We start from the raw sequence: 19,530 nt of genomic DNA on the forward strand, positions 1-19,530 counted from the left end.
CTCTCATGGGACATAAGGACATCAAATACCTACTTTAGGCATTCTGAACCAGGTCAAGCAACTTTTTTTTTTTTTTAATGTTTCTATGCCTAAGTTTGATACATACAGAAATTAAGCTGGTAAGAGTGATGATTTTCATTAAATTCCAATAAAGGTAATGTAGGCTACTAGGTCACTTGCTTCAGTTGGTTTAGGTGATTAATTGCTATTCCTCTTTCTTTCATTCTTCCCCCTGTGTGATTCATAATGAAAAAGGCATTTTTTCTTGTCTTTCACGGTATGGTGGTATATTAGTAGGTGATTCCACAATAGTATTCAGTGCCAGGTAGAGGTGTTTCCTTTGACCCCAAAGCATGTCACCACATTAAAATGAGATCATTCCTCAAAGTGAGGTTCATTAAACTGACAGTGCTGCCCAGTTACAGTTTCACAGCTCTTCTCAGTTCTGGAGCAAGATAATTCAGCACACTTGGGCCTCTGTCTTTTTGTGCATTGACTTCTACAGGCATGTGTGACATTTTCTCTCTAGCTGCAAGACTGATTCCTAAGGAAAAAAAAAAAAAAAAAAAAACCCAAAAAAAACCCCAAACCCAAAAAACCCAAAATACTAAAGAGGAAAGACACAATCATTTAAGGAACATAAGAAAACCGCAGTCTGAGCATGTGACATTCAAGTCTGTGCAAGCATATATCAAGTACTAAAAACTGAAACAATTTGTGTAAGTACCTTCAGACTAGATAATGGCAAACTTTACCTTTAGCATCTTCAAATAAACCTTATTAAACTATTAGAATAGAAGTATAAGCTCTACTACATACATATGTAGTATTGACAATTCAAAAGGCAAGAGAAATAGTATAAGCTATGTTTTGGTTGTTAACAAATGACATGGACATTTACAACAATTTCATTAAGTGAAAATAAGAGTAGATACCTCAACATCTGGTGCAACTCATTTATGAAACAATTTTTTCAGATGTTGATTAGAGCCAGCAGAGCTGTGACTCATCAGGAGTGCTGAGAAACCTTTGATTTGACAGGTAGTTCTCTGAATCCTGGCATGAAAATTACCTTCTGAAACAATGGTAATATTTCTTTTAAAGAAGTCTTTCTAGGAAAAGAAGCAGGCAAAAATCTGAGCAGCTGGAAGTCAACATTGTGTTTTCTTTTTTGCTCTTGATAAAAAAGTATTTATAAGCACTGCTTTTAAACAGGTGATTAACAATAGGAGTGTGTCCTTATCCGTTAACTCTATTTCAAAGCCCTGGAATGGTAGATCCTATGAATGACTGAAGGAAACAGTGAACTCTTGAGTTCTTATAAAGTATGATTGTCATCTCATCTCTACTGAAATCTGTATTTCACAGCAGGGCAATTATTTGCAGCACAATGTTAGATTATGGCTAAGGGAAATTCCACAGTAAATACTTAGAAGCTGCAGTTTCAGATGCATAGGTATATTGGGCATGCTGTGATATATTTGGGCTGCATGTATAAGCTAAAATTATATTAAATGCAAAAGATTTGGTTCAACTCTTCATGCCTGGCACATATGCGGCCCACCTTAGGTCATCTGAGAATTCCTGATTTAAATTTTTGAGTTTGCCAGTGCTTATTACTTTTGTCATTCAGGTATGGAATAGGGTGTCAGTGCTGTCACTCTGCTGGCAAAAATAATGTCCTAATTCCTTGAGCACTGAACCTCAGAGAAATTGGAATGTTTTAGCAATTAATGATTAGGCTTATACAGTTGCCTTCTCATTCCACTACTCTCCTTTCAAACAAGCTTCTTCAGAAATCTAGTACTTAATTGAAGCTTGAGACTAGTAATATCTTTCAGAAGGAAAAGTGACTTACTGCCCATTAAAGAGGATGTGAAATATTGGCTACTTTGGCAGACATGCAAGTAGTCAGATATATTTTAAATAAGCTCTCAAGGGAGAGTTTAGAGCTGGGCTAACAATGAGAAATCTAAACAGAAGTATCTATTACTTACTTAATCAGCCTGATTTCATGCATATTCCTAGGACTTGACAAACATCTAAGCACAACTTGCCAAAACCTTTGCTAATGGAAATCATAGCGGGAGAGTCACAAAACTGTAGAGAGTGCCTAGGCTTGGCAGGGTTGCAGAAACAGCTCTGCTGTCCCATGTACAGCTGAGGTGGTTTGGACTGGCATGCAGGCATGACCTCATGATAAACTCACTGATCCTCACTAGGAATTAATCATTTGGCTACTTGCAGCCAGCAGTCTACCACCAAGAGGAAGAGACTGCTGTCTTCTGTTTGCATATCATAAGGGCAAGTATATTTATCAGCACTGTTGACCAGAGACTTCGCAATGAATTTATGAGCTGATTTCTGCAATTTCTGATAATAGTACCGTGTAAAATTTCCCCACTGGTAATTATTTGTTTTAAAGATTTGTAATATTACAGTGACCTAAGAGTTGCTTATTTTGGTTTTGTCTCTTCCTAAAAGTGTTGTTCAGCCAAAGATATGGAACTCTGACTCTCAGAAAGTTTGAGCTATCATGACTTCCTGATAAGGAAAAATTATCCTAATCAATAAGATATCCATTCTTATGAATTGTTATTCATTCTATCCATAACAACATGCTTTGCCATGCCATTGAAGAAGGACATAAAGCAAAAGAAACATAAAGATAGACATGTTTTCTTTTGAAATAAACCCCTTATTTTATCTTCCTAAGAATAAAATATCGTAATAACCTCATTCAAAGATTATGGGATGGAATAGTGCATTTTGAACAAATGTTACACAAACTGTGTGTGTTCTGAGATGTTATTGTCTTAAGTTGTGAGGCTGATTTTCAGCCAACCAGTCCTTGGAAATACTACAGGCAGCAGGAGTCCCTCAGGAAGTGGTATTTGTGATTCAGTCAGCGGCACCTTGCCCACTGAGTCAGTGTTGAGCCAAAGTCCAAATGCGTTTCTAGAGTGTGGAATATAAAACTGAAGTCATGACTGCTGCAGCCACTGGGAAATTCACTGAACTATTGACGAGAACAGGGATATCAACCGCAACATCCCAGATTCCAGACAGGGATAATTACAACTTTCCCCACTTACTTCACTGGGAGAATAATTCTTCTAATTTTCTCTAAGCCTTGTACTTCTTTTCTGCACTTAACAGATCACCATCCTCTAGGCATGTTGGAAGGATGAGTGCCACAACTCAGATGTGCAGTCTGTCTTTCTATGGGCTCTGCTGGAAATGCCAGGTGTGGCACTTGCAGTTTTGCAATTCCATGACTTATCCCACTTGGAGATGTCAATTGTAACCTACCTGAGCTTTTCCAGCTAGTTAGTTCTGCAGCTGAAGGGATGTGCTGAGGCATTTGCAGTACGTTTCCTTTCCAATTCATGACCCACTAGATATGCACAGTGACTCAGAACAGCCTTTTCTAAACAAAGTCTGAATTCATGGGTAGGAATTGAACAAACCTCAGCTAAGTTTTAAGTGAAGATGCTCCACATATGTGATCTTTCCTACTGGCTTTCACATGTCAAGTACAGAATTGTTCTCTACTCATTAGGTTTTCTGGAATTTTCTTTTTTTTTTTTTTTTCCACATATGTGATCTTTCCTACTGGCTTTCACATGTCAAGTACAGAATTGTTCTCTACTGATTAGGTTTTCTGGAATTTTCTTTTTCTTTTTTTTTTTTTAATCCAGTTTTTATATATACTTTAGAATGTAACAAAAATAAGTCTTCAAAACAGATGTTTATTGTTATACATCCACACACTATTTTACATGAAGGTTTGTGGCAATACATTTTGGCATCCAGGTTTCCAAAATAATGCCAAAAGTTGTTGTGAAAAATCACAGCTACAAATCTGAAGTTGTCCAACAGGCAGTCTAAGTGCTTTGACCCTGCATATAGTTGATGATATAGTGCTTAGAATTGTAAATATTTTTCATGTCAGTCGTTCACAAACATATTTTTATCCTTGTCTTGATTTAAATTTTTTTGTAATTATGAAATAATATCTACCAGCATTTGACTTAAATTTTGAGAAAAATTAGTAAGACTTTTGGTAACGCTTGTTTTGGACCTGCTAACATTTTGATCAGAGTCATTGCTGGGTACGTATAAATGGATCAAATTTTGTAGTAGGCGGATGTGGTGTGGACCATTTGGTTAGACTCTGTAATCTGTATGTAATGGCTGAATGATTTCTAGGGTTATGGAGCATATTAAATATTAGGTAGCTCATTTAGAAGGGGGATAAGTTTGTAGACATGTGAGTTTCTCCATTAATGTAGGGAATGTGTTTAAATGTTACACATATCATCTTGGCTAGAAGGGGCTCATCAGCCAGTGATGAGCAGCAGGCTAAGGGACATAAGGATGCGAAAATCACTTCCCTGGACACAGCAGTACTACCTCTGAGCACTTGCTAGATCTGGACTTGCAGGGCCAAGCCTTTTTGTTCTTCATTCCATTGGAGTGAAGAATAGAGGGTTATTCAGTGTGAGAAACAGTGACAAGATTTCACTCTGAAACATATCAAGAAGTTCTTGTGGTGTCATATGAAGAACACAAGGTTTATGCGTAGCACACCAATCAATGCTGGTCTCTTCCCTTCTCCTTCCTTTATCTTTCCTCCACCCTTCAATACAAAAGTTTCCGCTTGGTCATGAAGGAAGTGAGGGAGCCTGGATGCCACCCCAAGGGAGAAAGCTAGAGGAAGGGCTGGGTGACTTAGTCAAGCAAAGGGGAGGAGAAGGAAATGATCATTGAAAAATAAGGTTCTAAATACAGGATGAATTTGGATGAGAAATATGTGGAAACATTTCTTTAGAAGGGAGAAATGGGAATAATGTATGCAAAACAGTTTCATCATATGCAATTAGTAAATGGAGATTTCAAGGCCTGGAGCCTTATGTGAGACCAACTGTCAGCAATAAATTTAGAGTGTCGATTCTCACTATGTATTGTACCAGAAATGCCTATTTTTATGGAACTCCTGGTACCACTTTGCTCTATAGTCCACCCACATGACAGTCTGGTTGACCATAACTCCATTTCGATTGGAATCTTTGCTGATGCCTTCATCTGTCATATCCTTGCAGCACCTTTCTTTGTGGCTTCTCTCTCTCAGATATGATGATTTAGCCTGTCTGCATTCTAACACTTAAAAAAAACACAACAACACAAAAAACTGATCGTGTCATATCCAGTTACTATATTGGTGTACTTTGCATGTGTCTATTACTATCTGTTTAGTTAGAAAACCAAGTAATTGTTGGTATTTATACTGTGCTAACATACATTAATGTATTTTGTGTTAGCCCATCCTAAGGTTTTGTCTGTCTTTTTCAGATCTTTCTTGGCTTGAGTATTTTTTAAGGTATTTCTTCAACTAGCACTTCTCCTGTAGTTCTGTGAGCATCTATAGGAGCCAGGCAAGCTGCTTGTGAGCATGCTGGGGTTTTGTAAGTGTATTGCTCACATTTTATAATGCTGAAAAGAACTTATATAGTGCAGAAAATGAAAACCTTTTAAAAGTTCTCCAGTCAGAAATGCTGGTATCCTACACCTGTATTGCCATAGCATGGAAACTCATAGCTGACAAGAGCGGTGTGATCACAGATAGTGGAGTCCCTTTGCAAGCACACAGGCTTCCTGAAAAATTCTGCTCTTAAGGGCTGGCAGAAAGGAACTGAAAAAATAGTAACAGTTTTAGATTTTATGACTTGACTACTTCTTTCCTATCCTGAGCTTCCTTTCGGATGTCCTTTCACATCCTGGGCTGCATCAAAAGCAGTATGGGCAGAAAGTCAAGGCATATGATTGCCCCTTCTAGTGCACTCTGGGGATTCCCCACCTGGAATGCTGTGTCCAGCTCTGGGCTCCCTAGCAATGGAAGGACATGGATCTGTTGGACCAAATCCAGAGGAGGAACACCAAGGTCATTAGAGGGATGAAGTGTCTGCAAGGCAAAGCAGAGACAATTGGGGTTGTTTAGCCTCCAAAAGAGAAGACTTAAGATGACCTAATTGTGGCCTTCCAGTACCTGAAGGGGGTCCATAAGGAATGTGGAGAGAGACTTTTTCAAGAGTATGTAGTGACAGAACAAGGAGGAATGACCTCAATCTGAAAGAGAGTAGATTTAGATTAAGGTAGTAGGAAGAAATTCTTTGCTGTGAGGGTGGTGAGGCACTGGAACAGGTTACCCAGAGAAGTTGTGGAGGCCCCATCTCTGATAGTGTTCAAGGCCAGGTTGGATGGGGCTCTGAGCAACCTGATCTAGTGATGTGTGACAGATGGGGTTGGAACAAGATGATTTTAAGGTCCTTTCCAACCCAAACTATTATAGAATGGTTTCTAGCCTTTGGGGAACTGTGAAGATATCAATACATGCTGAAGTAGTTAGTTCAAGTTGCAAGGAAGAGTTAGTAGTTGAAGGCTTATTGGAAAGATCTTGCATTGCCAAGTAGCTAAGGCAGCTCAATCACCTTAGGAAGACCTTTTACAGTGTATCAGTGAAAAGTCATTGAGTGAACAAAGTGCATTGTCCTTTCCTGTACTAGGCCAGGTTCATGAATAGGATTTTTGCCCCTTCCTGCACTCTGCTATTTCTGAGCCTCATGGTATTGTGAGCAGGAAAATGTTATCTGTTTAAGAGTTGAAAGGGCAGAATTATTTCACCCGCTCCTTGGAAATGCAGGTTGAAGGTAAAATGAGTAGAGTATATAAGATGAAAAGCTGGCACCACTCCTTGATGGCTGTTTACATTGTGCTTATATAACTCCCTGGCTTACAGTGGATCTCTTTGCTTTATCCAGCCCTGATCAGCAAGAAGAAATTAGGTGCTGTATCCTCTAACTGTAAGCTTATTAGCTTATTACACACAGCTCTCTGGAATGAAGACTAAGAGACTGAAAGTCACATATTGAAGAGAAACATGTCTCTTACCCACAGATTTTTTTAGGTATATCAGGGCAACTTCCCCATTTCCTTCAGACACATAAACAAGAACACCATGTTTAGTGGCACAGGAAATTTCTGTTTCTTTCACTTCCTGGGAAAGTACTTTTCTTCATTCTTCTTTTCCTGTAGTAAAAAAAGCTCTGCTGGCAGATTCTTCTCCAGGTTCAGCCTGCTGACGAATGATTGTCAGTTCATTCCCTGAAAGCAGCTAATGGAGTTGTTTTGAGGTGCAGGAAGATGATACATTTTCACAGGTCCCTTTCTAGCCATGAGATTTCTTTCTGAAGTGTAAAGTGGCAGCAGGAATAGCCTCCAAATGAAGACCTCTGTCAGATGCAGGCCTCAAGACACCTGCATGTTACTTGTCAGCTGAAGATGCTCATATCTTGTCTGCCTCTGCCTCACATATTCATTTGCCTTAACTTCTTACCTATAAGTGCAGGGGAAAAGAAAGCAAATTTTTCTAGGTCATAAGCATTCAGACTGAAGAGTAGGACAGAGACCTGACCATTATTCTAGTGCTTGAATTTTAAGCCTGAGGTTTCCCCAGCTATTGACTGAAGAGATCTAGGTTATTATTTACTACAAGGCCCCATTCTTCTATTTCCAGTGATCTGAAAAACCTGGACTTTTTGACATGTAGCAATGTGAGAAAAAGATCAGCTCAACCATCTCCCCTCCAAGCCTTCCAGGGAGAAGTAAAGTAATTCTCAGGCCTACTGGGTCAATGTACCCATCAGCAATTTTCAGGAGTACCACAGACAGCAAAGACCGGTGCTGGAAACAACTGCTGGAAACAACTGTATCTTTAACATTACAGCTATTTATTTATACCAATGACTGCACTTCTCTACTACTTTTTTAAGTTTCCATGGCTTGCTAGGGAGGTCATGAATGTAAATGAGAAGTGGGCATATGTTTGCAGCTATGAAAGAAAGTAATGTAGGGCAAGCCCCCTGTTGAGGTGTGATGCACTTAATCAGGATATTTCTGAAGAGTTTTTGCCTGTGTTTCATGGACAAAAAGTCAAATACCTTAGAAGAGATGATATTAAAACTTAAGACAAGTTCATTGTCTCTGATGGAACTTCATACAAATTTAGTTCCTTTTCCCTGTTCCTGTTCTTATTTCAAAATAAATTGTTAGAAATGAAAGTCCAAGTTTAACTCTTTTTCTCTGACTTGTCAGAATTGAGTTCTGTTTCCAAGTTGTGTTTTTAAATGCTTATGAACTATCAGCTTCAAAACAGGAGAACAAAAAGTTGATAGTTTTGACCTTACAAGAACTAGGATGTAACAGACATCCTGAAGCCCATTTCATTTTTGAGGTAATAAGACAGGAATGAGTTTCACATTGTGAAATTAGTTTGCTTCAATTCCATCTACTAGTAAGATTAATTATTTTGCCTGCACAATTAATAATTTCGATTTCTTTAATTAAAACATCATTAATCCTTTCATGGAAATAATTTCATGAAGGTCTTCTAAGAAATATTTTTAATGCAGCTGCTTGCCTCAAAAAGTAGCAGAATATTCCATAAAGTATTATTCTATGAAGATCAAAAGTATCTTCCACACCTGGAAAAGATGTAAAGATAAAGAGTTGCATGGAGGAAGGCTAGAGACCATATTTCCACTGCACTGGTCTGGTAAGATAAGAACTAAACCTGTTGCCAGTAGGATCTTTTTGGGAGGAAGCATCTTTTTTCGGAGTTCCAGGCAGATCAATGAACCAGCTCTGAAAATACCAGCTATAAACCAGCTATACCTGAAAATACGGTATAGCTGGGTATAACCACTCAAGCAGCAATAAATGAAAGAAGTTATTTCCCATATTAATTCTAGAATTTACCTGACATGATAGAGTGATGGGTTGAAATGACATCATGTCCTCACAGGGAAGAAGTTCTGTGTTACTCCAAAGATATGCAGAAAGCAGGGTTTCTGTAATATGTTTAAAAGTAGTCTGTGATAACATAATGAAAGAAATTGTCAAACTCTAAAGCAAGGGGCTTAATTACCTGATGTTGTATTAAAAAACAAGGTGTACTGCATATTATTTTCTGTCCTGTTATGGAAACTGTTTGTTTTCACTATTCCAAATAAGCCAAAATTTGCAAATATATATGTTTCGGGGAATGCTAACAGTATGAGTTTCTCAATGCCTTGTGTGTTCTTACTGCTAATCTGTAACATCTCAGAACTCACCAGTGCATCCTGCTGCATGACATTGCATGGGTATTTGGTCACATTGTATCTGAACTGATTTGGGATAAACAAGAGGAGGCTGTACAGTTTTGTTTAGTTTTTCAAGATTTTTAAAGTATGATAAGAATAGTCCAGTATGTTGAAATAAATGCCTTGTGGAGTTCAAAGTCATTGCTCATTTATCTTGTAATCTAGAATTAATCCTGACAAGAAGTATGTAAACACAGCTGAAATTGATTAAGATATCTTCTTGGGCAAAAAAAAAGAATGAACAGGTTTGGTCTGGCTTCTTTATAATATATATTTTTGAAATAAAATAGTAGTGAACAGAGGAGTTCTTAAAATTATTTAATTATTACCTGAATAATTAATATTATTTAATAATTACCTGAATAAAGTGATCATTTAAATATAGGAAGATTGAGGCAAGTAAATTCTTTATTATTGTGAAAAGTAATAAAACAAGCAGGCTTTGGAAGAAAGATTTATAGCTGTCACACATCAGCTGACATGTTCATGTCTATGACATATCCATGAACATGTCCAGTTCTTGCTAGATTTGACACACATTAAGGAACAGAGCTATTTTAGGACACAACCTAAAAATAACTAGTTAACTCCCTACAAACTGTATCTGGAACTTCCTGAAATCCAGGTGTGAAGTACAGTTGCTAATGGTATTCCAGAGGCAGCTTTACTCTTGCTGGCTTATCTCCATCTAGTAGAGCTGCAGGGACATGGAGGTTCCAGTGTTAGGCCTGGAGTCCCTTCTGACTTGTAGAGCTCAAGCTGCCCCAGCTATGCTGGCAGCAGTGAAGAACTTGTGCTAAAAGCTTTTGGGATATGTTTATACAAGTTGTATTGCCACTGGATTGCCCTGTAGACAGATCAAAAGTGTGAAACCCACTCAAATCTCTTCTGCACATCCAGCCAAGTTACAACCATTTCCAGGCTGCTTTCCTGTGAAGTCCACCACTGTCTCAAATCCACAGAGGAAGTCTCATTGATCTCCAGTTCTCTTGCAACTCTTTTTGCCAAGGCTGACAGACAGATCCTCTGAGCAGCACTGTCCTGCTGCCTGCTCAAGTGCCAGCTCAGTGATGATCCAGCTCCAGGCATAAAGGCAGTAAGATAAATGATGTTCTCACCTAAAGTATGTGTTTCCTTGTCCTGTGTAATTTTTGTATCACAGTTCTGAAATCATTGAAGCTGTATGTGCTTCTGCCATTCAGTTTGCTGAGGTGCATGAAACATACTGTACTGAGGAGGTTTGTCATAAAATTGTTTGTTGACTTTGCACTTGAGTGCAGGAAGCTCTTCATTGAATCACTAACCTAGAAGAGGAAAAGCAAGATAGTATGACCAAAGTAGCTGACTGATGGAGGACCATGAATTAGTCATATTTACAGTAGGATGTCATATTTACAGTAGGATGTGTTCCTAAGATAGATGAGGGGACTCTGAGAAATTTGTGTGAAAGGTATCAATGATTTGTCTATTTTCCTCCTACCTCCATCCTGTGCTCTGTCTTACCACGTTCAACTATTTTCCCCAACTATCTCGTGATGGGCAGTCTTTCTCTGAGCAGGCCAGAATATCCCCCGACAAAGCTACCCTTGTGCCATCAGAGGCATGTCCAGCAGAAACCATTATTCCATCAGCTTATGGTTTTTGTTTGCCTCCTCTCATCAGATTGTTTGCTGTTTGAGGCAAAAAGTCATGTGGTTATTGAAATCAATTTTTTTTCAGGTCTGAGTGCTGTGTGGAGTTGTCACTGGAAAGTTGTGTCACTCCGCAAAGATGGGGCAGAACAAAGGGTATCCTTTACTTATTTTTTAGCTGTATGTTGAATGCTGATGATTTGACTATGTGTCCCACGAATTTTTTCACAGTAGAGAGACTACAAGAGTGAGAGGATCACAAATTGCAAGACTAGTAGACAACTTTCAGCCTGAATTAGTAAGTCAAGTTGCTATTTTCTCCTAAATTACAAAAGAATTTGAAAGTTAAGGCTTCTTATTCATCTTTGTTTCCATCTATGTCTAAGCATTTCTATCTGATGATAACTCCGCAGTCAATAACCAGTGTAGTTCTCTCAAATACGTATCATAAGAACTCTTGCTGCTGTTTTTTAACTGCTGAGGTAGAAGTGGAACTCAGAAATTGCTCACATTAACATCTGGGCTGAAAACTCAGGAACACCAAAGTACTAAGTCCCCAGATAGGATTTCAGTGGAAAATCATTATTCACAGATGGACTAAAGAAACCGTCACAATGTCTTCACTCTCAAATTCTTTCACAGACTCGACCAAAACTTGTGATTAGAAGTACATAAACAGCTTCCCATTTTAACTTTCAGGTGTTTCAAAAGAACTCAGGCTGTTACAGCTGCAAGTTCTTCTTATTGTTTCCCATGAGCAAACATATAGCCTAGAGCTGTGCAGTCTTGACAGCTGACAGCAATTTTGCAAAGATACTGTGGTACTACCATATATTGTGCTTGTCACACTGTGTTTTAAAATAAAACTATTCACTGCATATAGGAAGAAAGCAGCCTTGCATTTTTGTTACTAATGTATGAATACCACTTAAATAATTAGAAAAAATTCTGAAAAATGGTAAACGTCTTACTCTGTGATGAAGTAGCTCAGTTTCGGACTGGTCACTATACTGATCATTTACAAATAGTGAGTCAAAATATGTCCCAAGCCACACCCTTAAAATGCCACTGACGTCACAGTTTGTGACCTTCAAACAGTTGTATTCACTGTTCTCAATGATGCAATTAGGAAATGTAATGATGGTGGTATTGTATGCTACTTTTACAGAATCATTAGTTGTAATAGTGAGAGCTCTGGTACAATTAGTAGGAGGAAGTAGCACTAGTAGTCACAGCAAGCAAATACTTCTTTGTGTTGCTTTTGGTCAACAGGTGATCCATTTTTCTTTCTTTTTTTTTTTTTTAATAAGGAAGAGGGCCAACTGTTTTTAATCACTTGAGATGAACTGGGGAAAAGGGCATCCAATTTTTAAGCCAGCTTTCCCTCAGCCCACTAAAAAAATTAATACTAAAAATATAAGTAAAAGTAAAATTTTATTTGCCTTTCTCATTAAACAAAATTTTAAGTATTTAAAACGCTTCCTAGCTAACAGGTCAGCCCTTTTTAAGAACAAAAGACAAAATTAAACCTGTGTCTGTAAAACTGGCATTTACAGTTTAAAAATGGAAGAGAGACCAGCTTGTGTTTTTTCCTGCTCTCCAGTGTAGGTGAGAGGTGGAAGGAAAGCTGTGGCAGAAGCTATAGCTAAGGGTACATATTCCACTGATTGCCAGCTGGAGCTGTCATCTCCCACACCCTGATCCTTCCTGTGAAGACAATCAGGGGAGCACATTTGATTTCTTGCAGCTCTGGTCATTACTCATTTCCAGTTGTGCCCTGGAAATCACCTGCTCTACTCAACTGCCGGCACTTTGCCTGCACCAAAACCAATCCCACACAGAAATGTAAGGCAAAGTCAGCTTGCAGAGTTTTAAAGTTCCCCTCAATAGTCTCAGAGTTAATTTTCCATAACACATGATCCATACTGAAAACCCTAATAAACATATTACCTTTCTGGGCAGCACCTGCTGCAAATTGCATCTGATATTCTGCATACATGAATGCATAAATAAATGGTTTAGCTGCAGCAGGAGGCACCAAAAGTTTAAATTACATTGTTTATAGGTCAGTGGAAAAACAGGGTGCAAATATAAGTCTTGAGTTCCATTCCAGGGCTCTATTTAGATATCTTCAGTGAAATCATGTGAGCATTGAAGTGCCCTGAGGGTCATGTGTGTGACTGTGCATGATGTTTTTGGTTTCACTATTTCCATTTTTAATGGCTCCACAGTGATAAATCCCCTCAACTATTATTTCTGTCAGAAAATATTTAGAAAAGTAGCCTCCTGTTCTAGAAAACACAAGGTAGTTATGAAAAAATCATTAATAAAAACAAACCCTTTTGAAATTAAGACCTTTTCTGATGCCCATATTTCTCTGACTCCTCCAGACTTTCCTTGAAAATTACAACCTTATGATTTATAATAAATGATAAATATTTGTGTTTTTATGTTGTTGCATAGTCCACATTCTTTCTTAGCATTTAATGTGTTCCAGTTTATAAATACAAGCTATTACAGGAATCCTTAGTACTTACTAATTGGAACAGCTTTGTTTATTCATCGAGTTTGAAATAAAGTGGACTGTCAGCCAAAGTTTCCCATTCTTCCCCCAGCACTTGGGATATTGCATTTGCTCATGCATCTGCTACCTCTGATGGAGTCGAAGGAGCTCTGGGTCATTCATGGTACATTAGTTTTGTTTGGGTGTGGAGTAGTTTTTAACATTACATAAAGGACCTCGATATGTGTGTTCTATATTTAGAATGAAGAACCAGCCAAAGTCATGTGCCATGCTAACAGGGGATTCATGTCCATAAGGTGTATGCAATTACCTTGAATACATTGAAGTGCTGAGGTTTTTTAAAATGTGGCTCCTTCAGTTCACCTTTTTAACGATTTTTGGAGTTGGCACTTAACTTCAATGTTGACTTAAGTATCTTAAGCTGATCACCCCAAAACTTTGTTTTCAGGTATTTTTTGAAAGCTCTTGCAATCTATATATATTTTCTTTATTAGTCTATATATATTTTCTTTATTAGTCCTTCAAAAACCTACATAGAATAAGATTTTGTGGTTTTAAGTATTTATAGATGCATAGTAAATTGTGCTCTAAAATAAATTCACAACTCAACTATATACCATTATTTGGTAGGAAAGAAAATGAGAAGCTAAGTTATGGGAAGTTCAGCTGGCAGAGCAAGGTAATAAAATTCAAGTATTCAAGGTAATAAATTTCAAGAAAAAGGAATCAATGACAATAAAGTAAAGATTTCACAAATAATTTCCATCAACTGCTAAGTCAATTCCTGTGTATTTCTATCCTCTTAAGTAATAGGCATCTGCCCACCTAATAGATATCACAAAAATTGACAAATTGCAATCTTCAATCTTAAAGATGATATGTCTATCACAAGCAGTCTTTACCATGGCATGATATGGAGGTAGTTTTTGTGGAGATTAGGGATTTGTGTTTGGTTGAGTTCCTCCATTTGAGACATAGTAAATCAAGAATTGTTTACTTTCCAATGATACATGGTATTGGCATTCCAGCTGGAATGTTTACTGGCTGCCAAAAATGTGATTATATGCTAGTTCTTTACAGAACAGAGAACTTGAGAACTGAAACTTCAGACTTCTAAAAACAATATATGCATACTTAACAGCAGCAGTCCCATCTGCTTCTTCCCAGCTTTAGCACTGTTATCAGCCATTATCTGTCAATTCCTGGAATTAGTTTCTCCACCAGAAGAAAATCTGGATTGCTGTTCTTTGAACTACCTTCAGTCAGTACTGACAATGTTGCACTTTTCTAAGTCTGATATTTTACAGACCCTGCATTTTTCAAGCAAAATGTTGTTAATTTAAGTTGAAGTGTCCAAAAAAAAGAGCCCTGTTACGAAAAACAGTTTCCTGTGTGAAAGACAGAGTCCAGCAGCTGTTAATGGTAGCAGTAGCTTAATCTGATCACTGTGAAATGAGTAACAAATGTAAAACTGGAACTATTTGGAATAAGGACTGCCACAGAAGACAGATATTAGAATAAGCAAGGCCCATTTTTTAAAAAGAAAATTATAAGTGTCTTCATGTCCTGGTTTATGATGATAGATGTTGTGAGTCAGTAGCAAAAATCCCTGAACTTCTGTAGAATTCCTGCCCCTGGACTGGAAAGATAGTTAAAGAACTTTATCCTACATATAAATTTATATCATTACACCCTTAAACCTATACGAAGTTAATTCAGCAAAGATCTCTCATGTGCCCAATATCCAAAGGGATAGATAAATTTCAACAATTCTTCTGCCATCAGTCTCTTATTTTGATATGTCTTGGAAGGGAAGGAGAAAAGGCTAAGGGTCTGCTTCTCTTTCTCTTGCCCTCAAAGTGTGAATGGCTGAAGATTGCCCTTTAGCTAATTTGATATTATAGGAAATACTAAATGAACTACAACATGTTTTTCCTTGAAAAGAAAACACACTTCCCCAGGCACTTAACAAGGGTAATGCAAGGATAATTAGGAGATATAAAGTGAGCAGTTTTCCTCTGCTCTACATACACAAAGACTTCTCAAAGTCAATGAGGATTAAGATGGGCATGTTGTAAAAGGCAAATATCATCCTGCTGGGACAAGTGGAAGTGCAACAGAGTGCCTGCTAGTGCCTGCTAGAAAGAGTAGAGAAGTATGTTTGGAACCTGCTGGGAGGAAATATTTTAATTTTAATAAAAACAGCATCATTCAGAAGTCTGGATGAATATTCAAACCTTTTGGACCCTGGAGGTTAAGTACTAACTTCCAGAATCTTTACGATTTTTCCAGGATTAATGTAAACATAAATTGAAATTATGCTCATTGGTTAAAAGTGTACTTGTTCTTCTTCCACAATGAACTGCTTGCTCTGGTACCACCCATTAAATCACAGAATCGTAGAATCATAGGTTGGAAGGATCCTTAAAGATCATCTTGTTCCAACCCCATCTGTCACGGGCTGGGACACACATCACTAGGTCAGGTTGCTCAGAGCCCCATCCAACCTGGCCTTGAACACTTCCATGGATGGGGCATTCCTCTGATCATCTTGGTGGCCTCCTCTGGACTTTTTCCAACAGATCCATGTCCTTTCTGTGCTGGGCACCCAGAGCTGGATGCAGTACTCCAGGTGGGGTATCACCAGAGCAGAGCAGAGGGGAGGAATCACATTCCTCGACTACCTGCCCATGCTGCTTTGGATGCAGCCAGGATACTCTTGGTTTTCTGGGCTGTGAGTGCTCATTGCCAGGTCTCCCACTGCCTCTTGTGCAAGGCCCCCTTTCCTTTTCTCTGCGTTCTGCTGTCCATTTTCTATCCTTAGCCCTCTTTCATTCTAGCATAGAGATAGCAGCACAAAGATTTATACTTGTATAGAAATATTATAAAAAAATTCTACTTGCTTGTCATTGGTAAATCTTTCTAATGGAACCTGGAAATTTATTCTAATCTGAAATTTTGAAAATTTAGAATCTTTAAGTCTTACAGATGTTTTCCTAGGTTGTACATAATTCTAATCCTCTTGCAACTCTCAGGGAAGAGTAATGGATAGGTGCTCTTAACTTGTATATTCCACAGCCTTTCTTCACCAAGACCACAGGATTTACGTATGTTAAAACTTACTGGTTTCTGAGAACAATCAATGCTAATTAAACTTGAACCACTTATTTGATGCCCCAGAAAGTTCTTACTGACAAACTTGAGCATATTGAATTCCTGTACTGCTTGGAGCTCTGTGTTCTGCCCATGCAGCAGACCTATCTCTTCTCCTTAACAATACTGAAAGTCTGTGTGCTTTACTGTCCTTTTCAGGACCTAATCTATAGGATTATTTTATTGTTGCTGACATGCAAAAATAGAATCTGACACTTGCAGCCACATAGCTCTGCAAGGTTTACCCACCCAAAATCTTTCAAGGGATAGATTTTTGCTCTTAAATTGTACATTAAAATGTACATTTAAGTTTATTATGTATAAAATATGCAGAACTAAGTTCTGAGATTCAGTCATATAAACTGGGGAAAGAAGAAAAGTAAATGCTTTTCTTTAGGAACTTCTTTTATTAATTTCTTTTGATCTTTCATAGATATGTTAAATGTATAGTGAGTATCTGCCATGCATCATCTTTTAGTACCTGTGTTTGTGTTGATGCCAAGAGACATGTAAATCAGATCTTAAAGTGCCTATATTAGCAATATACTTCATTATATGCCTCATCTGGATAAGAAAATTGGGTACAACACCATGCAAGTACAGCTCTGTAATCAACCTTGCCTATGTTTGTGGGCTGAGTGATGATAAAAATCAAGGCATATAGAGATGTACCTCTTTTGACAGTACTAGTGGCAGAGCAAGCACTGATTGAATTTTCCATCCAGTTACCAAAGAATTCAAAATCTGAGTCTTACGGGAATGAAATATTGATTTAGTTGTACCAAGCACAGGATCTGAAAAATAAGGTTCCCCTAGAAGTACTTCTTGACATTTCATAAATATAGGAAATAGCACTCCTGAAGCATGTTAGAGCTCCTCCTTAGAAGCCATCCCATATGGCTTCTTCTCAGGTGTCACCTTATCTGAACTTGAGGCCACACAGGAGGATAGGCCACATGCTTGCAACCCATATGACTCATTCCTCAGATGCAACATAAAGCTAAGCTTTCATTGCATGTTCAGTGTGTCTGATGGCAAGGAACAATTTTTAAATATATCTGCCCCTTTGTGACTTTGCTGATCCCCACAGGGGTGAAAGGATTGCAATAGAATGAGCAAGAGGACTGCCTAACATCAGTCAGGTTTTCAACATCTTTTTCAGCTGCTTCCTTTATTTACGCTACTGTAAATAAGTTTATGCAATTGTGACTTGACGCTAAGTCTCTCTTGCTTTACATAACTGTGGGCTGCCTTTCCTAACAAAGTAGGATGTGACTTAAGTAGCCTTTTAGACTGAATAGACTGTCACCCTTGTAGGGTCATCTTTATTCATTTCCTCTGCACACATAACTGCATTCCGTACATTGAGGCCTCTCTTGCTCTGTCACGTGCAGTTTGTTAATGGCTATGGTGAACCAGCCAAATCGCATTTTTTCTTTCTTTTGAATTTACAACTCGGGTCTTGACTGATCTGTCCACATTCCTCCATGAACTTGTGATTTTGTTTCAGGTTTTTTCCCTCTGGCCTGCCTTTTTTGGTGCCCCGCTTCTATGGCATTGAAGCCTGATTATTTGACACCTGTGTTGTTTCAAAATGTCATTGCATTGGTATGATGGATCGTGTTTGATCCTGTATCCATGTGTGCTCAATTTCAGTTAATTTAAATTCCTTTAAAAGGAACTGGAGCAAAATACAGAAGTTTGAAAAAACATTTGCTCCATTCAATTCCAAAGAATTATTTTGGCTGCATGGTGAGGTTTGAAAACCAATTAAAGCCACACAGAAGCCTTTGATGGATGAAATCAGTGAATTACAAATACAAATTGAAATACAATTTTTTACAGGGATTAACAGGTAAAATATAACAGATAATTGAGAAAAGGCTTAATGCTGTAAAATCAAACAAAAGAATCACGTGCCAGCTTAAGTTTATTGGGAAAGAGAAGCCAGTGACTGATTTGGTTAGCCTAGAGGATCACAAGATGTTAGGAAACATGAGGAAATGTTTCACAGACAATTGCTGTGACTGCAAACCAACTTTCTGTATCTATCTTCTCTGTTAATTTTGGAATTGCACCTGTCTTAGACATACTTTGTCCTTGTAATGCACATTAAAAAAGATATATCCAAAAGAGGGGTGCCTGATCAAACCAGTAGTTCAGAAAGAAGTCGTGCTGTTAGGAGGTAAGCAGCATCTCAAACTTCTGAACTGACTTTAATATGAAGTACAAGAATGTTAAAAACCATGCTGCTCCTCAATTAAAATTGCTGCTGATGGGGATCAGAATTCATAAGTAGTGCTCTTGTGTTAAAAAATATTCCAAGGTTAACTCGGTATTTTATACCACAAAACCTTACCTTTATTCCCAACAATTTTTTGAAACTGTAGCTCCAATGGAGAGAATGTTGGAAGATTATGTTCTCAAAGTAAGACAGAAAACAGGTTTTCCAAGGGAAAAATCTTGCTTCTCTTATTTGACCATGTCAGTATAATGAGGAATGAATATGAATGAGATTATATAGTTTTAAAATTTGGAATGGAGTAAAATAAGTAACTTTTTGGACTTTCTGTTGTTTTTCCTGCATATTGGCATGGCTACTCTGATGGCATTGATGTGAAACTAAACCATGATTATACTGGTTTGTTCTGTAATGGAAATAGTCTTTCAGATCTGGCTTCAGCTGTTGTTTTTCTGTTAATTGCTTATGGAATTCATGGCAAAACTGCATAATTCAGGGACATGTTCAGAAACTTAGCCCAACACAGGAAATAAAATAATCCTCCCATAAATTGTGAGTATGTGGAGAAAGCTATCACATTGTTTTCCTGACTAGTTTTAAAACCTCAAGAGTATTGATCAGACAGGATTTTCTCTTCTTTAATTAGATACAGTGTGACAGTTTGAAGTACCTTGAGTGCAGTTGTGGCACTATACAATGTAAATGTATTATTATAACAGTATTCTAGAGAAAAAATGTGTTGAAAAGGACAAATGGAGTTTGGTGAATCAACATTGC

This window comes from Pyrgilauda ruficollis, unplaced genomic scaffold, assembly GCF_017590135.1.
Source record: "Pyrgilauda ruficollis isolate IOZ18807 unplaced genomic scaffold, ASM1759013v1 scaffold11, whole genome shotgun sequence".
In the NCBI taxonomy this organism is placed as follows: Eukaryota; Metazoa; Chordata; class Aves; order Passeriformes; family Passeridae; genus Pyrgilauda; species Pyrgilauda ruficollis.